Raw genomic sequence first — 9,085 nt, 5'->3', positions numbered from 1 at the left:
TATATGGAAAAGGATATATATATTTGTCATTTTGGGATATGGAAATCAATTCTTTTGAACTATCTATGCCCTTTTACCTTTCACCCATTCTAAGATCCTCATGTACTTCCAAGCAATGCACGTACCTGGTCCGAGGATTAGTATGATGATCACGTAAGTAGTAAGTGGATACAAATCCTGGCACTCTGCCTCAAAAATCTAAGTATTTTATGCTATTCTTACTGCCTGAGATACAAATTTCAAGATCTGTTTGATGATATGATTTGGCCGTGTAAAGAATAAAACTTTTTAAGTCCCACACTTGTTTTCTTAAGAAGTTACTAGACACTACTTTGAAAAATGTGGATCTAACTCAAAGTAATAGAGAAGGAATTTCATGTGACAGTTGTGCAGCACATCAAGAGAGCCAAAAGTCCAGTTCGGACCAAGGCGAGAGTGGCAATAGTCCAATTTCCTGGGGAAGCTGTTAACAAATGGTACTGCAGATTAATTTGTTATTTTCCTGAAAGCAAATAAAATGCTGTCCTTACTTTATTCATTCATGTAAATTTATACAGGTGGAGTTAACATGAAATTTTTTAAAATGTGTAATTTTTAGAAAAAATAGAGACAAATAGTTTTATAATATAAAGTGGGAGATTTCTTAAACAAAAATAATAAATAAATAAGACCATAAACTCATAGGAAAATGGCATTAATTGTTAAAAACTGTATTTAAAAAACCCAAAAACTTCTGTCTATCAAAACTCTGCTTTAAAGAAATGCAAATAAAAGTCATACACTGGAATTCTGTAAAAATCAAATAAATATATATTCTTTAAATATATTTCTTAAATCAATAAGAAAAAATGTACTACATTCACTAGAAAAATGACTAAATACAGAGAAGATATTTGTGAAAGGGGAAACCCAAATAATACTGGTAAACAAGCCTGTGCAAATTAAGCAATAAAAAATGTTTGAAACTCAGTAGTTTCAAAATATTTTATATATTGGACAGTTTCAGATTTTGGCAAGAATTCTGAGCAGTGATAAATTGGTAAGTGGAAATATAAATTGTTGAAATCAACTTGGTAAGTAGTTTGACAGAATTTATTAAAATTAAAGATATAACCTTATATTTATGACCCAACAATTGTTCTCATATTTACTTTTTTTCTTATTTCTAGTGTCTCCCTTGCAAGATTGTTTATAAGAGAAAAAAATCCTAAACACTTAGAATGTCTTAAATAACTTGGGTATTCATAGTGTAAAGAGCTACTGTACACCGGTGGAAATAAATAATCTGAAACTAGATGTAATTATCATGGGCGTAGATTGGTGGCTTTCTAAAGAGAGCACATGAAAGCACTCTTGCCAGTCTTGCCATGTGATACCCTGTGTTGACACAAGACTTTGTAGAGTGTTTTCACCAAGAACGCCCTCACCAGATGTGCCCCTGCACCTTGGACTTTCCAATCCCCAAACTGCAAGAAATAAATTTTGTTTTCTTATAAATTACCCAGTTTCAGGTATTCTATTATAAGCAACAGAAAATGAAAGAGTATATTCTTAAAACATAGTTCAAAAAAAGTTTGCAAATATAAAGCCAAACTGATGAATAATATGCACAGTATAACACTTAAAACAAGTTTTAGTGTATAAAATATGCTATATAGTGTTTAGTAACATGCATACGTAGTAATATATATATTTAAGAAATGCAGGAAAATAATTAGCCACAAATTCAGAATGATAATTAGGTCAGACTAGTGGTGGAGGGGAGTGCAAAGTTTGGGAGCAGGCACAAGAAATCTAAAAGTACACAACTCTATTTGTACCTTTTATGTTTTAAGCAGGCTCGGGGAAACTTGTTATTCCCTATATCATTGTTCATACAATTTTATATAATGCTTCCAGGGGGTTGTCCTTTGGGAAAGAAGTAGACACCAGAGGCTTTCTAGTATTATTGAGAGTGTAGAAAAACATGATGATACAATGAAATAACAGAGAAGTGAAACTATACCAGAGAGTCATTATCCGAGGACAGAATACAACCACCATGAAGAAAAGGCCATGTCTGAATAGGAAGAAAAGGGCTTCAAGAAAATTGGAATGGCTCCTTAGCAATTGTTGAATTCCATTTTCTCACTCAATTAATATCTGTGCAAACTTTTGAACATGTGAATCTTTCCCTTTGTAATAAATAGCTCACCAAGCAATTTGCAAATGCCAGCTGGAGAACACATTGTAGAGAACTAGTCAGACAAATTCTTTTTTCTTGTTTAGCCAAAAGAAGTGGAAGAAAAAGTAATTACAGGTCATTTTCCAATCATTTCCATGATATGAGATAGTGTGGCACCTAGAAATTACTAGATAGAGTTTTTCTATTATTATCATTTAATTGTACATAAAAATTTAATGCAGATATTATCAATCATAATAAAGTAAGGCCTCCACATGACAGAACAGAAGGCAAGGAAAAACAGGTGGGTAGGAGAGTAAGGACACTAACGCCTAATTGTAAAGAGAAAAGAATCAAGCCTTTTTTTTACAGTAGGTGGTATAAGAAAATGAGAGTTTAAATATGCTGTTTGATACTGTGACAGCAACCATTCAAGGAACTTAGAATAGGAATGCAACCAGAGGTGACATTTAAGCAATATGTCAATGTTTACAGCTAGTTTGACCAACTAGAATGCACCTGCCTACCAGCTTTAGTGCTGGAGAAAGACCCCTCTATCCCAGGAGAGGTGGGGGGGAGAGTCAGCAGAAGACATTCAAGGGCCCTAGGAAGCAGCTATTGGTCTAGTTTTTAGACATATTTTAATATTTAACAACTTTAAGCCTGTACTCATATGTGCCAGCTGAAAGAAACTCTTGACAAAACAGTTTTTGGAAATTGGAGGGAAGACTGCACCCATCACTACAGACACCTAAACAGCCATTTCTAAAATCAGTAAAATAAGAAGCAGTTTAAGCATATTATTAGAAATATTTGACTATATACCTGAGATCTAAAGTTGGGAATGCTCAATATTTCTATGATTTATCAACCTTCTTTTCATTTCTCCACACTAATCAAAGTCTTAGGTTCTTTGGCTCCACCATATTTTCTATCATTACTCTCAGAAATACATGGTCTTGGGCTGGCCCGGTGGCGCACTGGAGAGTGCGCCGCTTCAGAGTGCGGCGGCGCTCCCGCCGCGGGTTCGGATCCCATGTGGAGACCGGTTCCCGCTCACTGGCTGAGCGCGGTGCGGGCGCAACACCGAGGGTTGCGATCCCATTACCGGTCAGTAAAAAAGACAAAAAGGAAAAAAAGAAAAAAGAAATACATGGTCTTACTGTTTCTTCACTCATGTCTCTACTGACCTCTCTTCTCTTTCTTAGTCATATATTCCCAAGCTTACCAATTATTTCCAAAATATCTAATACCAGTATATCACATCTCACTTATTTGTCCCAATCTTCTCCACTTAAAGTAGCTCATCTTTTCAAGTAGATCCTCAAACCACCATTCTTTCACTATCAACGCTTTCTGTCTTCTCTTACGTTAAACTCTCTGGCTTAGATTTCATGATCCATCAAAGTAAATGCTCCTTTGCAAAAACATTTAACTTCCATTCCACTCATCATCTGCCCTGCTCAGCTGAAAGAACCTCAATATTATAAGAAGTCAACAAGGTCTACTCCAGAGAAATGTAGTTAGATGAATATGAAAGTCACACAACCAGTTACATTCACCTAAAGTGAAATTTTATGTTAAATTTGTGATAACAAGTGTCAGGTGGACTCTCAACAATCTCTGGTAATCCAAAAAACACTTCTATGGAAAGCTTATATTTTTATCCTAAAACAGTAATTTTTATATATTTTTTCTCCTCAAGCATCTTAGCATTCCTCAACCATCCAACCCGCTTCAATGCTTTCAGAGGATGAACATGCTTCCAATTCACTGGGAATACAGAGATTATCAATTTGAAATTCCCTCCGATTTCTACTTAATTTCTAACCTACTTGCATGTGCTTCTATTTAGTTCATCTTCCCCTGTGTTACAGTTTATTCATCCTTCTTAATCCATAATATTTATTTACTCTGGATCACATATCCTTTAATTATTTTAAAATATTTCCTCCATTGCTCACTTATTCCTCTCCTCTTCTAAACCATCATTCTCTCCCTCTCCAGTAGAATATTCATATCTGCATACAAACACCTTGCTAATTCATACTTTTAAAAAATTCCCTTTCCCCCACCATTTTTTCCAGCCACTTCTCCATTTTTATGCTCACCTGTATAGATGAACTTTTAGAAAGAACTAGCTACACCAACTCCACCTTCTCACCTTCTGTTCACTCCTCAGGGCTCTACAGTTTAGCTTCTTTCTCCATTAATACATGAAAAGGATTTTTGTCAAGATCTCTAGTAACTTTACTTTTGCTGAGTTCAGTGATCCTTTTTTTTTTTTTTGTCCTCATTTGACTTTTCTGAAGCTTTATCCCAGCTGAGTTTTTCCTTCTTCTGAAAACCATCTCCTCTCTTAGTTTCAAGAACATTGATCTTATCTTGGTTTTTCTAATAACCTTTCCGATAACCTTCCTGACAGCTTCGTGTTGGAGTCTCCAGGGCTTATTCCTCAGCCCTTTGCTCTTTTCTCTCTAAACTCTATTCCTATGGCTGCTAATGGCTCTTAAATTTCTTGTTGGATCTCTTTACTGCCTATTTTAATGCCAACTTACTTGTTTATGTACAAATCTCAAAAGTAACATGTCCATAGTGGACATGATAATTTCTCCTCATCCACAGAAACTTGAATGTGTTTCTCGTCTTAGTAAATGGCACAATCATTCATATAGCTTTTCAAGCAAAAATCTCTGTAGGATTTCTTTATTTGTCTCCCTCCTCTATCCGCCTTTATGCAAAGTACCAGCAAGTGTTGTTAATGCCAGCATCAAAATAAATCTAAGGTCTGCTCTTTGTCTTCCTCTCTAGTGCTGCTATTATAATTCAGGCCACATCTTGACTGAACTGTTGCCATAGTCTCATATTGGTCTCCTCATTTCTACTCTTGTCCTCTACCCTCTCAGCTGCCAGCAATTTTTAAAACACCAAGCAGCCTGAGTCACCTTTTTCTTATTTTTTTTAAGCCATTTATCAGACAGTGTCATACCTCATAAAACTCTAGTGACTTCTCATGGAACTTTGAGCAAAATCTAAATTCTGCACACGGCCTACAAACCCTGGCTCCAATGTACATTTTCAACAACATTTTAAGCAACTTTCATTCTGATTCTCTATATTATGATCACACTGGACTTTGTGCATTCTTTAAATACATCAAGTCCTTTCCCACCCCAGTACAAACCATTTGCACTGCATGGAAGTCATTATGTGTATTCATTACACAGTTGTCTCTTCTTAAACTTCATGTCTCACCTTAAATAGCATATATTTTCCTCTCCATCTAACCATCCCCCCATTTATCTCTATCACTGTACACTTTCCAATTTCTTCAGAGAATACATTTATAATTCTAAAGCTATTTGCATGTTTATGTTTCATCTTCCTCATTGTACAGTAAATTCTGTGATGACTGAAATTATGTCTCTTTCTCACAACCAAGTATGTACTAGAATTTATTTATTATGAAGATGAGTGAATGTTAGGCTATTATGGGTTTGAAATAACTATATAAATAACCACTTCATTATAAGTATCTAGAGTCACAGATGATATTGTATGCTTTTCTGTATTTCTATAAAGCATCTAGCTGTGTTATACACATTGTAACAAAATCTTTATTGACTATTGTGAATTCACATTCATACATACAGTTAACAACCCACATTCTTTTTTTTAATCAATTGTTCTTATTTATTTCTCTTTATCAGGTATTTTCTGCCTGGAGTCAGAGCCCATGTTTGGTGGCTGGGCTAAAATGAACAATTTAGAACTAATAAATAACAAGCTTATTATTTTAATTCCCCTTTCACCATTGCCAATTTTGAAGGAAATGTAAATTCTAATTTCACTGATTTTTTGTAGAAAAAATAAATTAGTAGCATTTCCTTCAAGCAAAATAAAGAAATCCACATGGTTTTTATTTTTACATTGTTTTTCATCATAATTTTAAACCACCCACAACAACTCATTCAAACAATCTGTGTGCTTTTTCCTCTGGGGAACTTCCTAAATTTGCAATTGAGATAAGCAATCAATGCTCACCTCTGGTAAACTGTACATAAATATTATTTCAAAAGAAATCCGTTGCGGGAATTCCTTTATGGAATGTATCTTCATTAGTAAGTAATGGATTGCTCTACTGTAAGTTTTCTCCCATCAAGCTAATTTGGGAACTGTTAATTGTCTTACATTTCTTTCATATGGCAAAATAAATGATACCCTGTGTGAGAATCAACCTGATTATATTATACTTTCCATGAATTAATAGTATTGATTTCATTCAACTTTCATGTTCACATTAATCTATTTATTATAGAATATTTACAGAATTGAATTAGTATGGAATTCATCCTCATCTATACTTTGTTCCTTGAGCTTTCATAGGCCTAGCCAAAGAGAGAAAAAGAAATCCAGTATTAAAGGAAAAGATCTAAGTACTCTTTTAACTCTCCTCGATTTTCAAACAAATCCTATTTATTGTTTCTTTATAGTTCACTGCTGTGTTATATAGAGTTTGGTTTATTCTCTCTCTCTCTCTCTCTCTCTCTCTCTCTCTCTCTTTTTAGGGGAATAACAAGATCTAGCCCTTGATTACCATTAGAAAATCTGATTTTTCCAGTAGTGAAAATGTTTCACTACTGATTTTTATTTGCTTTATTAATAAAGATAAAATGAAGATTTTCTTCTCAAAATACATCAGCGGCATTTCCACAAAAGTATCAGACTACCATAGAACTTTTGATATAAAAGAGACTTATAAACATATAATTTAACAAATGAAATGCATAGATAACAAAACTGAGGAATGAAGAACTTAAGTAACTTGTTCTAGTCCACACCACCAACATGATAGAATCGTCCTAGAATACTACAAAGATGCCTGTCTCTTATTCTGTTTGAAGTGCCTCTTGGATAGATAGTAATGCTATTTGTAAATAAATCTCTTTTGTATTTTTTTCAGTGCTCTTTATATTTTTTCTGCTCTATTATTCTGTTTACTAATTTTGTCTTTAGCTTTGTCTAATAGTCTTTCAGTTATCTCCAGTTTCACTTCAAAAGTGTTGATGCATCTTTTTCAAATTTTCTCTGATCTGTATAATTTTAACATCTTTGTAGGCATCTTCAGCCTTATTGTTTTTAAAACATTTCTTTATGTATAATTAATTTATAGTCCATGGTTGTTATACTAATAGCTGAAGCCTATAATAGTCTGATTTTTGTTTTCTTTTTATTTCTCTTACAGTTCTCACAATCATGGTGCCCTTTTTCTGCCAAGAATATACAAATAATACTAACCTAGGACCAGCTTAAATTAGTTTCACAGTATAAGGTTTCCTTGATTGTCCAAACAAAATTCTGGGAGAAGGATGCTCTAATTCTCAATCTTGTGCTGAGGGTGTTTTATTTGAGGTCCCAGCAAATTGTGGCAAAAATATAAATTTTTTATTATTAACCATCTGTAGATGATCTACAGATGGTTCGAATTCAATCATTCTTACCCACTTGAGAGTCTAAATTTTCTGAAAACTACATATGCCCTCAGGGACAAAGTAGATTTAGAATTTATTTATTTCTCTGAGTTTCCTCTTTCTTGTGATATTTCTTCATTGTCTTATTAGTTCTTGATGCTCTTAATAAAATTTTAGTAACATATTTCAGCCTGATATTATTACTCTCTTCGGGGGAGGTATAGTCCCCCTGGTAATAGCCTGCTATTACCAGAAGCAGAAAATCAGAAATGAATTTTCTGTTGGTACAATAAAGTATGACAAACTCAATTAATTTTAGAAGATTATTGTGTTAAGAAGAATTATTATATTCTTAAACTTAAACTATATAATGGATATATGATTATTCTGAAATAATGGTTGTTTTTAATATAATTGCAAGAACAGTTAACTTATAAATATCTCAGAAAAAAGACTTTTTCCTTCACTTTATTCATTTCTTAAATTATTGTGTTTGAAACTGACAGGTATACTGGTAAGTATACCATCTAAGAAAAAAGATGTTTAAATTAATAAAAGATTTTTTATTTTAAAAAGAATCACAGAAATAGAAGTGTACTTATTCATTTCTTCCACTGATCAAATCAAAGCAGTTGCCTAGATTCTTGACAACTAAAGCAGACTATGGAAGCGAGACAAAACCTCCCAATTCTACTTTTTTTGAGAAAACATGATAGCTCTTGTGTTCTTTTAGAATCAAGATTAAAATGGCCTTGTGGTAAATTAAAAGTCTTCTGTATTCTACTTTTCCTCAGAGGATTTGACAGTTAGACATTATGAGTTCCAGAACATGCATACAAGTTTCATAAACAAGAATGTCTTTCTCCCACAGGTGACAGAACCTGTCAAGGGAAAACATACTATATATTTTTCATATGACAGATCATGGTAAAAAGCCGTGCTTTGCTGATTTCTATAAGCACTCCATAAGTTGTTTTGCTCATTTATTCATTTGAATAAAATAGTCAAGGCAGAAAGACTTAAAAAGTTGATATGTAATCAACTGCCAGTTAAATACAATACTGCATTTAGTGACTAATTTTTTTGTTATTGTGCATTGAAGTTTGAAGTACCAAAGTGTTTTTCCTTTGTCTTCAACAATAATGGAATATTTATTTAGCCCCCCAAATGTATATTATATATACTACTTATTTAAGGTTTACTCCTTTGGGCAAACTAAATTTGAGCAATAAATGTACTTTGTGACTGAGGGCAAATTACATATTAAGTGTTTTCAAAGTGAAAAAACAGACGGAAAAAGACATGTAGTTTATAAAATTAACCAATTTTAAGGCATGGAGTGATAGATATTATAAAAGAATTTTAAGATCGTTAATTTTATTTACACTGTATTTGGAAACTAAGGCTTTGAATATTCACTATGCAGTATCATTTACCAAGTGTAGTAGGC

This window comes from Galeopterus variegatus, unplaced genomic scaffold, assembly GCF_000696425.1.
Source record: "Galeopterus variegatus unplaced genomic scaffold, G_variegatus-3.0.2 Scaffold1550, whole genome shotgun sequence".
Classification (NCBI taxonomy): domain Eukaryota; kingdom Metazoa; phylum Chordata; class Mammalia; order Dermoptera; family Cynocephalidae; genus Galeopterus; species Galeopterus variegatus.
The sequence above is the reverse complement of the archived record's forward strand: the minus strand, read 5'-3'. Positions refer to the sequence as shown.